The sequence below is a fragment of the Drosophila hydei genome, unplaced genomic scaffold (assembly GCF_003285905.1).
Source record: "Drosophila hydei strain 15085-1641.00,03,60 unplaced genomic scaffold, DhydRS2 tig00000290-arrow-arrow-pilon, whole genome shotgun sequence".
NCBI lineage: Eukaryota > Metazoa > Arthropoda > Insecta > Diptera > Drosophilidae > Drosophila > Drosophila hydei.
Window position 1 is genome coordinate 871,690 of NW_022045704.1, and position 15,504 is coordinate 887,193.

Below are 15,504 nucleotides of genomic sequence, written 5' to 3' on the forward strand. Positions count from 1 at the left end.
AATTGTGATTTGTCTGCAAACCGGAAATCCACAAAATATATTTACATTGAGCGGGCAGTGCAAGCGGCTGCATTCTCATGCTACTAATTCGCCAAAATATATTTGCATACGCGCCTCCTCTGTGTGTGTGTGTGTGGTTGATTGTGTTATCTGCATGTGAGTATATGTGTGCAGTTGGCTTTTACAGCAGCCAAACAACAGTTCAGCTTAAAGTTGAGAGCAACCAGAGCATGTTATAAAAGGCATTTGATAATCCTTCAATCTGTCAATATACATATGAATGGTTGCACACATGATTACACTTGTACACACACAGACACACGAACACACACACACACACACACATATGGAGAAGCGGATGCATGCAAAAACAATAGAATTGCCTGCCAAAGATTTGTGCAAAATGCATCGACTGCAAAATCGACTTACGCCCACTCCGACTGACCTCGAGCTCAACACCCATGCTCCGGCGCTTAAGTATTTGCTTTTGTTCTCAGATGCGCCAGGCATAATTACAATTATGTGTATGTTTGTTTGTACAGCAGAAAGCTAACAAGTTTATGTAGGCATTATTACGAAATAGAACACAAATCTATGCCAAATGCACAAATCCAAGTTTTGAACTGATTTCGCTGTCGGGCTCTGCCAGGCGATCCGAAATGTTTGCCTACCTAAAGTTGCAATCCTGCGGAGCATTCTAAAATTTGGCCATTTCATATATCTGACTTCATTAGCACTAGCCGCTCGTCGCTCGCATTTAAGTTAAACACTCGTTGGCTCTGCAGCGCCGCATAAGTGCCGAAATTGAGCTGTAGTCGAGCATAGCTAATTAGCTACGAGTGCTGCACTTCATATGAAAAGTGTGCAATCGACTGGTAGATGGGCAGATGGGCAGATGGGCAGGCGTCGTCTAGTTTTTCGAAAAAGAGAAAAACTTCATTCGGGCTGAGCTTAATTAAGCCAACTTCAACTGCAAGTTTGCATAGAATATTTGATCACGTGTCAGGTTAAAATTTGCCTTACACTTTATTATAGATTCATAGTCGCATGGCAGCCGTTATCCTCAGGACAGAGAATATAAATTATGTACAAAATATGTAGCATACTTTTATGCGTTGCAAAATATGTCAATGTCAAATGTAGAGTAGACCGACGAGTCTGGCCCACCATTCATCATTAAACCTCCAACCACAACTTGGGTTCAGTCCCCTAGAGCAACCTTTGACATTGTCTTGGTGGCCCATTGGTCAAAGAAATGGTTTGGCAAAGCCAACGAAATTGTCTCAACCTTAAGGTGCGGCCCCAATGCCGAGAGTTCTGTCCGTGTCGCCTGTTGTGCTGCTGCTGCTCACAAGAAATGGCTTGTAAAGCTAGTTAAATATATGTGCCTGCGGCCGTTTGTAAAACTTTCACTCCAAGACGGCTAAAAGGTTCGGGCAGGCTTTTTATGAACTGACTGCCTGAGCTGGTCACCTTTAAAGCGAGCAAAGCACATATGGTAGACCATGTGAATGTTGAGCCAACATATATAAGTTTGTTTTTCTTTTCTCGAAATAACACGCCTGAGTGGTACGTAGTTTGAGTGTGTGCGAGTGTGTTTTACCTGCGTGTATTGTAATGGCTTTTGTATTAGTGTCAAAACACGTAAATTGTTGCGTGTCGCTTTATTATACGTCTGTGTGTGTGTGTAGTTGGGTGTGGGCCATGTTCTGACTCTGTCTGTGTGAGTGTGTGTGCTTGGGTGCGGCCGTGCGAATATGTTGTTCATTATAATCTGCTCATGTTGCTATTTTAGCTGTTGCTGTTATTGCTTATGTCCTCGTTGGCCGCCCTCACTCAGCGTTGTTTGCTGCCGGTTGTTGTTGTTGTTGTCGTTGTGGTTATTTTCATTGCTTTGCATTATTGTTGTTTTGCTATGTTCGATTGTTGCTGTTGTTGTTGTCGTTGCTGTTGCTGGCGTTGTGTGTTTTCAACAAATACATAATTTTGTGGACATAAAATTGTCACATGTCGTTGAATTTTGATTTGATTTTATGCGTAGTACAAATTTATGCAGGCGCTTACGCCTGTTTGTTTGTGGGGCGGCGACGTGGGCGTGCCCGGCCATAGAGTATGTTTATTTTGCAATGCACACACACACGCACACGCACACATATATGAAAAGTCACATGCACACAAAGGTTTGTTTGTTTGTTATTATATTTGTACGCTTTTTATGACTTTTTAGGCCACACACACACACACATAGAGGCACACACATGTATGCTGGCTTGTTTGTAATTGTGTCTTGCATTGCATGCAGTTTCGTTGTTTGGCTTTCATGACAATTGTTGTAAATTTGCACAATGATTTATGTTTGATATTTTAATTGCTGTTGTTTATTGTGTCATTATTCGAACACTTCCGATTGCGGTTGATTAAATTTATTTGGATTTAGATAAATTTCTATGCTCAGACGGCAGACGGTAAACCGCATCGATAGGCAGCAGCTTAACGCATAATTTATGCAATAGCACAAATAGCATAATGCATGGCCATCTACAGTGATTAACACTGGCCGATAAAATTCAGCTTGAAGCTGCAATTCGACTAAATTTGCGCCATAAAAAATTTCAATCTAGAATTTAGTTAGATTCTGGCTTTATTTTTATTTCAGTTATGAGTTTATTAAAAATAAATTCCATGTAAAAATAGCTAAAAAAATATTTAAATTTGGGATAAAATGCTTGAAAAGTACAAGCAAAATTTTGAAATATGGAAAGCAGTTTAAACCTTTGAGCTGTTTACATGATTTGAAAATAAAAATAGAAAACAAAAGGCTAAAAATAAATATATGAATATCGAATGAAATGCATAGCAAAGCGAAAGTGAGAGAAGGAGAACGAAGAGAGTGATAGCGAGAGTTTGGGGCACAGCTAGCTCAGTGGCTTTATTTGGGAATTTTATTTTCTCATTAGCTGCGCTGTGCGTTAACTTTGTGAGCGCAGTGTATTTGCGTAAACCGCTGCCATATATAATTCTATATTTGACTTTGACAATTACCGACTATGGCTTTTAGCCGGCTTATGTTGTCATCGTTCGGCATCAGCGTCGGCTTTTGTATGGACTGACATTACGTATACGCCATCACGCCCTATCGCACCAGAGATTTATCGATTCATCCCAGCGGCAATCAACCGCATAAGCACGTTTGTGGACCACATTTTTTTGCTCTCTTCATCTTCTCCGTCGTCGTCGCCGTCGCCGTCGCCGTCGTCTTGCCTTCCTTTGGAAACGTTTTATTGGCTCAGTTAGAGCAAAGCCAAAAATTAAATCGCACAAATTATTTAAAACGGCCGAAATAAAAATTGAATTCGCATTTCGTATGCGCCCCAGCGATTGGCAATGGTAACGCCCACGCACACGCCCTGGCCCAACTCTAGCCCCAACCATTTGCCTTAGTTAAAAATCAACAATAAAGGGTTGTGCTAGCAAAACAAGACAATTTCACAGTTGCTTGGCAAAAAGGTAAGCCGTCGAGCGGCCGTCTTATGTAAGCCATTTTACGAGCCAAACTCGTGCCATTGACCATATGGTGAAGGTGAGCGCAATTCCTGCTGGATTGCAGGATGAGCCAGCAACTGGCGGGCCTAGCTTGGCACTCGGAGCTCGCAACTCGGAACTCAGCACTCGGCAACGTGGGCAACAGTTTTGTACAGTTTTTGTTATTGTCCATAATAAATTCAGCTATATAAAAGTGGCACCAGCTGCCAGTCGGACGAGTGGCCGAAGGGCCAGCAAATAAAAAAGCTGTAAGGAAACTGTTGTAGCAACAACAACAACGACAACAACAACAGCGGGCGAGAGAAAGCGGGCAAAATTCACAAAATTCAATTAAAGTTAAACTAAACAAGCTTCGAACAAATTCGTTTAGCTTTGCCCGGCTACAACAGCAGGCGGAAAATGGGCAACAGTCCAGGGAGCAGGGAGCAGGCAGCAGGCAGCAGCTAGCAGCCGGCAGGGACCAGGGAACAGGAAGCTTCGGCGCTTGTCAAAGGAGCGCAGTGACTGGACTTTTCCTCCGATAGATGGATAGATGGATGGTTAGATGGGTGATTGTAGATGGATGGCCATGCGTGTGTGTTCAGTTGTTGGTTAGTTTGCCCCTCACGTGGATGGATGGATGAATGCGTTGCTCCTCTTACTTTATTTTCTTTGCTTCTTTATTTTTTTTTTTACTTTTGTTACTAGCGACAGGAAACGGAAGCTGCTAAAACAAACGTAGTGTTTAGTTTGACCAGCGTCCTGCAGTGCTCCTTCCCTTTATTTCTCCTTTCTTTTTTGTATTTGTATTTATTTTTGTTGATGTTGATGTTGACGTCGCTGCTACGCATTGTTCTGTACCCGTGGTTGTTGTTGTTTTAGGCAAGAAATTCGATTTACTAGCTGATTGTTGTTAGCGCAGAGTACAACAGTGAAGTAAGCAAGAAGAAGAAGCAGCAGCAGCAGCAGCAGCATACAAATGGAGTGTGCGTAAATTTAAGAGACAGCGTCAAATAGTATGCTTCATTGATTTAAAGGACCCCGTTGTAAATAAATAAAATGCCATAAAGCGTACCCAAATGTTCAGACAGCGGCGCGACAGTCGAGAAGCAACAAATAATAAACAAAAACAGCAAGAAAAAGAAACAGTAAAAGAAAATAAATAAATACTTAAATAAATGAATATATATAGAATAATTTAAGGGAGCAACGCCTGTTGGTCAATAGCTGCAGGCAGCAGACAATTAAATTTGAACAAATTGAGTGTAGAAATGTGGCAGCAACAGCAGCAACAATAATGGCCAAAAATGATGGCAGTAGATAGCAGCATTTTTATGGCAATTTAAAGGACTTGAAATAGGAAATGAACAGCGAGACAGACAGGCAGACAGACAGAACGACAGTAAGCCCATTGGCAAATGATGCGCCCATTACGTGCTCGCTGGCAAAATAGTTAATTTGATCGGGCGCTCGAGTTGAAATATATAAATGTAGTCGTACTTGACTTCATGGTTATGAACCAACAATAATGTAGAGACTTACGCCCAATAAAGTAGCCGATTTGGAAAACTAACTTTATTGTGTTGACCGAGCATCGACGTTTACGGCCAAGTTCAATGGAGAGGCGGCTCAAGCGAGGTCTGCATAAAAGGGCGTGAGTCTCTCTCTCTCTCTCTCTCTCTATCTCTGTGTGTGTTTGCGAATGCAACCAACTGTAGAGGAGCGCTCATCCGTTCATTTATTCATTCATTCAGTCATTCATTTGGAGCCGTTCATTGGTTAGTCAGTCAGTACGGCGAGTAGGGCAATCATTCAGAGAGTGCCAGTAAATTCGTCGTGTCCACGTTCGCGTTCTCAACCAGGTCCATCTTCCATCTACTGTCTGCCAGTCAGCATGTTCAATAGACGTTGCTAGGTTGCCCACATACACACACACACACACACACACACATTGGACAAAAGCAGTCCCCAGTTAGCAATAGCGTTCGTCACTCGTTAACTGAATCGTGTTTGCCTTTCATTTCCATCTGCCAACCAGCCAGAATGCTCGAGTTGGACCTTCCATCCATCCTTCAATTCAGCTCCAGTTTGAGCTTATTTTTTGCTTTTTATTGTATATTGTTTCTTATGCGCTGTTTTATTTGCAACATTGTGTGCGGATGCGGGCGAGTGGCAGGGCGTCTCCAGCTGGACGGGAGGATTGGAATTTTTTTCGATGCTCATTCGTGCACGCGCTCGTTTCGTTGGCCCACTCAAACCGTTACGGTTTCAATTCATTTCTAGCATATTTTCATTTCAAATTCATATTTTCTTAACAAAAGTTTTTCGTTTTGTGCGGGACTTTTGCCTTTTTCTTTCTGCGGCGGGCGTGCAGCTGATTGCGGGAACGGCGGTGCATGAAAACTTTTCATTCTCTGGATCAAATGAGGCGGAAAAAAATGTATACAAAGGCAACCGTCAAGTTTGAATCACTCAAACGTAACGGACGAGAAATGAAAACGGAAGCTGCAACAAATGTTTAAATAAATATTAAAAAAGCAGCTTGGCAACGCGCAAGGTAAAACGCCGGGCAGCAGTCGTCGTCGTTGCCATTGGATGCGGCAGCAGCAGCGGGAACGCAATCGGAATCGAAATCCATTGCTGATTCTGTAGCTGAAGAAACGTTTTGCAATGATGCTAATGAAATAAATCATATGGAAATATGCATAAATCAAATTTGTCCATGCGAAGGCGAAGTCAGCGTAACTTGACTCGACTCGGATCGACTTTTGTTATGCAATGTGCATTGTGTGCAAGTGTATAAGTGTGCGTGAGTGTGTGTATAATGGCAATAAGGGAAATGAACGGTTAAAATAATAACGCATATCGATTTCCACACAATTGCAGCGGATGGCGACGTCGACGACAATTGCGAATAAATTGCTTGATTTGGCCAAATAACCAAATAACCGAGCGCATCATCATGTGGTAAAATTGCCATAATAACGGCACATTCAACGAATGGAATCGTCCTTGCGTCCTGTTGTTCCGGTGTGCCGCGCCAGCCCTGGCACACACACACACATACATATAAAATAAACGTGCCTGAAAATTCATAAGAATTGCCTGCCGCAAATATTCATACATGGCCTGACAACACGCATACGGCCAATAAAAATTGTGGCTTACACCGAGACCCCAACACAGCCGGAACTCAAAAAACGGCATACAATTGCACGGAAGTGTCGTCGGCAAGTGTCGTCAAGGCAATTGCTGTAATGTCTGCCACCCAGACAGACAGACAGACACTCAAATATTCAGTTAGTCAGTCAATCAGACATTCAGCTTGGCCCCAATATTACAATTTTTACTTTGACACATCAAAAATTTAATACACAGCACTCAAAATGGTTAAATCGAACCGATCACAATGGCGCCAAAGCCATCCAAACGTGAATTTTCATACATTTTTAATATGCAGCATGAAAATTGATAGTTTTTATACCCATCGAAACTATTGAAAATGGCAATTTGGGGTTTGATGCTTTTATTAGAATGCGTTTAATAGGCACTAAGAGGATTGACCGTACTGCTGAGCTATATAGATTTTTAATCAGCATAACAAACTTGCCTATTTCTACTTTATCTGCCCGTTTGTTAAGGCATATGTAATAGGCAGCGGGAGGTCATTTGTGGTCATTTGAGTCGAGCGAACTCTGTCCATCTACCTGTCCGTTTGTTAAAATACATGTAATGGGCAGTTGGATTCACGGCCTTCCACTTGAAGCAAATATATTTTTGATCCGAATGAGCTACGTTCAGCTTCCTCTGTACATTTCTATACGCGTTCATACTTCCTTGAAGACGGCAAACTCTGATAGGCAGAAGAAGCCATTAGCAACCCTCTGAGATATATATATTTTTAATCAGAAAGATAAGCTGAGTCGAGCTCCTGCTGTGCAGCTGTCACTTCATCTTTCCCATTGGGCAAATCAAGTTTACTTCAAATAATCGATTTATTTTGCCGTTACCATGAAATCGATTCTCGATTATTGAGAAGATCTCTTGAGTCTTTGCTCTTTTTAGCTGGTGTCCTAATGAAAATTGAATGTTTGGTGTACAGGATATTTGCTAGCCGACTACTCTTTTCGAAGATGACTTATAAATTATTAGTTTTACTAAGTAACCTGAGCAGTACGTCAGGGTCATAAAAGAACTTATGTTTAGTCCAGATTTGATGTTGCAAATAAAACCTTGCTTAACTTAAAGATACTCTATTAGTAGTACTAACCTTTTCTCTTTTCAGTAATGTTAAATTCTAAGTGTGCTTAATGTGTTCAGCCCACGTGTAGACAGTGTATCACAGCAAAATAATTGGTTGTCAATGACTTAATCGGAATGAATACCATTATTATGGCGACATATTGTGGCATGAATTAATTCGACTGCCTTTATAATAAAAGCGGATTAAATGTGAGTGTATTAAAGATACGAATCAAAATTGAGAGCATTATATATATGTATATTATATGTATATATGTAAATATATGTATATACATATCTTGATCTGAATGGTTTTTGTGTATTTAATTGATATGATATGTTGTCTTTAGGCAATTTGCGTAAACAAGGCAAGCACACGAAACAACAATACCTACTCGATATATTGATGATATATATGTATGTATGTATACATATATGTGTGAGTTTGTATGTCTGTATTTTTCTATGGTAAATGGCAATTTTCCAAAAAATTCCTGACGCGTAAGTAGCATAAGCATCAAACATTAGATGTAGAATGCTTCGTCTGGCGATGCCATTGGTGTCCTTGAACGTGTCGGTGGCCTTTTTGGCTTTAACCATAACCCTGGAGCTGCTGGCGCGAGCGCTGGCAGTCAGCTTAGCGCCTTTAGTAATGTCGCACAAAGACGAGGCGTCAGCGTCACAGTTGGCTGCCACTGCGCCTGTCGACTGTTTTTGAGAACTTTTCTGTCATCGACTGTGGCTCTGTGTGTGTATTGCTGACATGATTTTAATATTGCAATTGGATTTGGTCGGCGAAAAAAAGGCATAATGCCAAACGACGCCCACAAACAATTGGAATTTCATACGTTCTACTGTGCGTCTCGCAGTCATCGCCTCGCTTCGCTCGCTTTTTGAAGTCGAAGCCAAAATGTCTGACATACAATGACGCATTGTCAACCTTTGGGCTGAATGGGCCAGGGAATTTATGTATTTATCGTTGACGTTGCGTTAGCTTGTTGTTTGCCAAAGGACACCGACCAAATGGGACGCTAAGCACGGCTAAAAGGTTCATATCACCTTGAGTGTTTTGTATTTTTGAAACTTGACTGACTGTCACATGGTTAGACGCTATGAGCTGGCTTGGGTGTTCGGCTTAAATGTGGATATGACATCGGCGAACTGTTCCGCAATACTCCTGCCCCACGGTCTAGAGCTCTGCTCCCCAGGCAGGCATCAGCCGACTTGTGGCCGTATTTGAGCTTCAGCTAGACGCTCCCCATGTATATATATATATGTGTGTGTGTGTGTGTTTACATGTATTTATGTGTGTGCTTGTATTGGAGATTTAAATATATGTACGTTGCGGTGTTATTGGTGTGTGTCAGGCCAAAAACGTTTCTTGATTTATTACGGCATGTGGCGTAGATTTCGTTTGTGATAAATATGCTTTCAAATTAATAACGTTCGCCACATGAATAATTGGAGGCGAGTCCGCGCGTGACATTTGTTTAAGCAGATGTACAGAAAACAACAACAATGGCAGTCAAATATTGAAAGCCCAACAATGCCATCATGTATTAAATTGGTCGCTCATGCGGTCCTGTTTGTGTTGCTTGTTGTTTGCCGTGTGTGTGAGAGAGTGTGCGTGGACAGGTGTATGCGGCTTACTTAGCCTAAATCCAGCTAGGCACACATGACACACACATACACACATACACACACACATGCAGAGCCATGCATGCTGGCCACAACAAACATTTTTGCGCTGACTGTAAATAAACAAAAGCCAAAAAGTACAATAGCGGGAAATCCTGATGTGAATGTTCGAATATGGCAAACAACAATCGAGGCGAGCCAACGGCCAATGGACAGCGGACTTTGGACAACGGGCAGCGGTCAACAGCAGCCGGCAGCGGACTCTGCCAGCGACATGCCTACTGGCAGCAAAGGCAGCACCAGCACAAGCAACAACAGCAACAACAGGCAGTCACTGCTGGTATCCTTGTACCGGTCGTAGGCCATGTTGGTGCCCCATACTGTGCCGCATTATTTATGCATTTCCATGGTCAACATATGTTGCTGTATGTGCTATAGCCGTTAGGTAGTTAAAGCTACCAAGTAGTTAGCCGTACCGCGCTGCAACTGTGCAACTGTGCAACTGTGCAACTCGGCTGCAGCAGTTTGGCTGTTGGCTGCGTCTAACATTTGTTGTAACTACCAGAGCATGGCATTGTTAGCGGTAAATTGCACTCATCTATATGTACGTATACGGTCGGGTATGTACGTTCGGCTTTGCACTCCAGCACTCCATAGAACACGGCCAATGGCACTCTCGAAATATCACTGGAATAATAGCAAATAGTGCGCATTGAGCATGCGACACTGTCAGCCGCAGTCCCAGCTAAAGCAGCAGCAGCACTCGCAGCAGACGTTGTTGGCCAACAGGCAATTCATTTTGTTACCTGGGAAAAATTGCATGGCATGCGATGCCAAACCATGCGGCTAGCGACTGCCGCTTGGCGACTGCCAACTGGCGACTGGGAGCAGTTTGTGCCCTAAGCTAGCGTACGTGTGTGCAATATGTGATTTTTGTTGCCGACCATTTGGGCATATGCCCACATACCGATGCCAGATACGTATGGCCAGGGCCAAAGTCAGGGCAAGTCAAATCCAGTTTGCAATCACAGCAGTTTTAAGGCCCTTGCAATCATTGCGCACAATAAACAAACGAAATGACGAGCATTTAACTGACTGTCCAGCGGACAGAGCGACTGATGGACTGGACTTGGACCGGTTGACTGGCACAAACAACTTGTTAAGCATTGCGGCCACAGTCGTAGCATGACAGTGGCTAAAAACTATGCACATATCTGAGCCTGAACCTGAAAAACCAAATCAGCAAACACAAACAAATAAGCGCCACAAAACAAGAAAAAAGCCAAACGCAAATATCCGAGCTGAGAATCGAAAATGAAGCGTAGCCCTTATTAATTAGCAACGGTTTTTCCGACTTGCCTACTTTTTAGGTGGCTATTAGGTGGTGTTCAAGGATTTGCGGTAATTTGCAAAAAGCCACCGTAAGGCAAATGGAAAGGCTCGACTGTCACTGGTAGCCAGGCAGCAGTCAGTTCAGCCATTGCCTGCTATGATATGCTGCAAATTGCAAACACACACACACACACCCCAGAGATAGGGACAGGTCGAGGGTTGTGGCATGTGATTTGCTTGTCTGGCTGGGTATATATCCTCATGCACCTTGTACTTGCACTATCAAGTGAGCGGTTACGGTGTGCTGTCCAGTAACTTGTCCAACGCTGCGTATGAGCAATGCGCCGCAGTTCATTCTGTGCACCTAGCAGCAAATGAGTGTGTGTGTGTGTGTGTGTGTGTGTGCGTTTGTTAGTTTTCGTTTACGTAGCTTGCCTGCAAGCGTTAGTTGCTCCTACTGTTCATTTCGTTGTACGCTCTTTGCGCCCCATAGCTCAAACGTGCAGTTTGGCACCGGCGCTACAGCAATCGACCGGCACGCTTCGGTCTATTCCGTGCCGCCTACCGTAGTCAACCAAAAAATCACACAATACAAAGCCAAAGCTACAAACATGCAACAACAATAAAAACTTAACAACAACACTCATCATCGACATGCTGCCTGCAAAGTCAAGCAGTGATGGCAAAGATTGTTCATTGTGCAGCTCACATTAAGATATTTGATGGAATACTTAAACGCTTTTATGAGATTGCTACATAATAATAATGAATTTGAGCTGGTTTTAAGCATATAATTTAAATGAAAACTCATTTGGCTTAACTTAATATATATAATAAAACATATGTGATGTAGATAAAGGTAGTTGCTTTTGTCTTGGGATTCGAATGTCTTCAGGTCTTTTGACAGTTGGGCAGTTGGATTAAGGCTTAGTTAAATCTGTGCAAAACACAGATTATTCAGATGAGCATGCAAAATCATTGCAGCACGTTCTGCTTAAAGCTTAATCACATTAGACTAGATCAATGCTCATTTCTCATCCATTATCTAAGCTCAGCTGCTCATCTCTAATGGCTGGCAACTTGAAAGCAAGTTGTTGCTGCTGTCTCATCTCTGAAGTGAAACGTGCGCTCAAACTGCATTTTACGAAATTTGGCCATTCAATTGCCATGGCCAGGCGAAGGAAAAATGTATGAAAAACAAAAAAACGAGAGCCCGAAGCAGAAGACAGCAACTAACAGAGAAACAAAAGACAGAAACAAAAAAAAAAAAACAGATTTCCAATCGTATGTATGGGCTCGCCAATACGCCCCTGCCACGCCTGCCATTTTCAAATGCAATAACAAAAATTTTGCTCGTTTTTCGGTTGTGAATGTGTTTTTGGTTTTGTTTCGTGTGCCGTAGTGCTGACTCCTTTAGTTTTATGCACAGCTGCTGCACGTATTGGCAGCTTGTCTATTTGAATGTCACTCAACCAGGAGCACTTCATGACCGTGCGAGCATGTGTGTGTGTAGTGGTAGTTGTATGTGCCTAAGCCTTTTAAGAAAAGTGCCATTTAAACGTAAATATAGACATTGCTTGAAGCTAAGCCCCGTAGCAGGCAGAGCAAGGCAGACAGAGAGGCGCAGAGCAGCGAGCAGAAGGATTGGAGTGATAGAGACAGCTATTCAAATTTATGTATAACCATTTGCCAGTTGTTGATTGAGTGTTTCAATGAAAATTATCAATTGAGCCAATTTGCTCACTCGACCAGATTTTGCGTGGGCTTTGCAAGATTGATGGCCCGCAATGGGAACTAATTAAATGGTCGGAACGAAATAATTAAATGGGTTTGCGCATTTTTCGGCTATAATTTCTCATATGTGGCCGATATGCTGTGCGTATATAAAATAAATGAATATCAAATGGGTGTGCGTGTGTACGTGTTTGTGGTAAAGCTGTTTTCCAATATTAACAGCCAATCGAGACGGTAATTAGTTGATTCTATTCCATTATGAAAATGGCATGCAATGCAATTAAAAGAATATAAAAATATATATTTTAGTTGCATTGGAATTATTATGAAATTATGCAATGAAATGCATAAATGCGTAAAAGCTTGCCAAATGGTTTTAAATTGAAATTAAAGAAAATTATCAAATTGCATTGCATGAAATGCACTTAAATATAAATCTGATCAAAAGCTTTGCCCGCGCAGATGCAGCGCATTAACATTAAAGTGCATAAATTAACCCTTTTTTGCTGCTCACAAATTACAGGCGACGTGGCGTCTGTGTTATTTACGCACTCCACGTCCGACTACATATGAATATGTATTTACTTACATGCTCATTTACACATACTTATATTTAACGATTACTTTTATGGCACTGCAGCCCGGCTGAGAGGCAGAGCGAAAAAAATATCTATTATGTAGCTCGTTGATTGGACTATCAGCAGTGGCCTGTTGCCAATTTATGTGTTGGCCAGGTGAAAATTGGTCAATTGATGCTGCCTTTTGGCCGGTTAGTGTGTACGTGTAGGCGATGAGAGGCATTCGTTGAATTAATAACATTTGAAATGGTAGACTAGACGCCCAGCTCGGCTCAGTGGGCGTACTTAATGGGCCCGACTAAAATTTCAATGCGAATATTAATAGAACGGACACAGTCAGACTGGCAAAGCAAAATCGTAATTGGCAAGACTTAATCTACAATCAAAATTGATTAGCTTACTCTCATGTTGTTGGCTGGCTTGTGGATACAGCTGTGAGCACCTTATGAATAGCTGCCAAATTGTATTTTCAAGTGCACAAATCTGTGATTCGGTTTAGTCAGCTCTTCCGTTATCGGATATAGATGTCAGAGTACAAGTCGAGGGGTGTCTTTGTTTTTCCGACAATAAATCATGCTGTAGTGTGGGTGTGTCCCCATCGAATAACAGCTTATTGGCTTTCAAAGCAGCCAATCCAATTGACATTGACGTATATCACATTATCATAGCACAAAGCCATGACAATATATATGTGTGTGTGCGGGTGTGTGTGTGTGTCTGGTCTCTGCCCTTTCTTGCGACTTTAAAGCCACTGTCTATCTGCTTGGGAGCCATTCAATTCATGTGCACAAGCTGATAGACAAACTGTCAGAGAGCAGCAGAGCAGCCAATGCAAATCGACAGGTATCTGCTGAGCTGCATATTTAAACAGATGTCGTGCGCAGCAGGAGTTCTAGTCGGTGTTGTCCGAGGCTCGGTGGACTAATCTTTCATCGCCCAATGCTCATTTGGCATTCACTTGCTAATCGTAAGCTCAATTAGCTAACCAACAGCCATTAAAATGACATTTCAAATGGACGCAGCATGAGCTTAAAATATGCAAGCCATAATGTGTTACCGACACCTGGCCAATTTCGCCCACACCTCAGCTCCATTCCACCTGAATGGATCGCCCATCATGTTTGATATTGGCACTCAGCTGTCACGTGGACGAGTCAGCCCAGAGCTGGCATTTTCATATCCAGCTATTGGCTGCCAAAAGGTGTTGTCACCTCACTGGGAATTCTTAAATGAATTAATTTAATCGAAGCTTAATGAAATACTCTTATATGCCAATTACACTGGGCTACAGCATTTATCAATCGGAATACCAAATTGTATTTTTAAGCATGGCCAGATGGCAAAACGAAAATCATATATTTATTTCTCATAATACGTTCATTAAATGTTTGTGAAAATAACTGAATTTTGTTGTCTGGTGTTGTGGCAGCTGGCGTGATTTTTTTTTTTTAATAGAAAGTCTTTCAACACGACATGAAAGCTGTTTAAATCAGGCAAATGGTCTACTCATAGCTATAAAATATTTACATATATAAATAAATTGCGAAAATGTATGATAAATGCCTGCCCACACGAGAGAGAAGAATACAACAACAATAACAATAACAACAACGAAAAATATTAACGATATGGAATCCTTGTGAAAAATTAATGCACCGGCTTACGTAATAAATAAAATAAGTAGTAATTGCGGCCGATGAGGCGGGGGGTGGTAAGTGAAAGACGAGAAGACGATGCCGAGTAGGGGTGCCTTGCACAAAAAGTTATGAAAATTGCATTTTAATCTGAAAACGAATTGTTTATTATTTCGCTGAGGTTTAAATTTGTTGAAATAATTGCATAAAGGGGACGCCCAGCCAACGGGCTGGGGAGGGAAAGGAAACAGCAATCGGAGGCAGCCAGAGCAGCGGCAGCAGAGTCGACCGCAGGAACATACAACAATATATGCTGCACACACACACCCACACACACACTTGTACGTATATGCTCATATAGAAATACCAATACACATGCAGATGCGGGCAACAATTGCTGCGGCCATGTTCTGGCACAGCCATTGCCGAACAAAGAGCGGGGCAAAATTGTGCATGTAATCAGTTTCAAGTAGTATGTGCTATAGCAGAGGACTCTAGAAGCGAGAAAGAGAGAGAGAGAGGTAGAGAGAGCTATTTGGCACTTCCTTGCCTCTGCGTCCATTGCCTGTCATCTGAGAAGTATGCAACGTCGCGACGTTGTCGTTGTCGTTGCTGTTTCTGTTGCTGTTGTCGTATGCGCGACTTTGTTGCTTTTGTTGTTTTATTTCGCCGCCTTGCCAGCATTATTTCGTTTTTTCTTCTCGCCGTTGTTTCATGTGCAAAAATTGATTTTTATGCACTTTCCGCACACACACGCACATATGAATTATTGTTCATAAAGTATATTTTATGAAAGCAACGACTCACAGCAAATTATAAGGTAT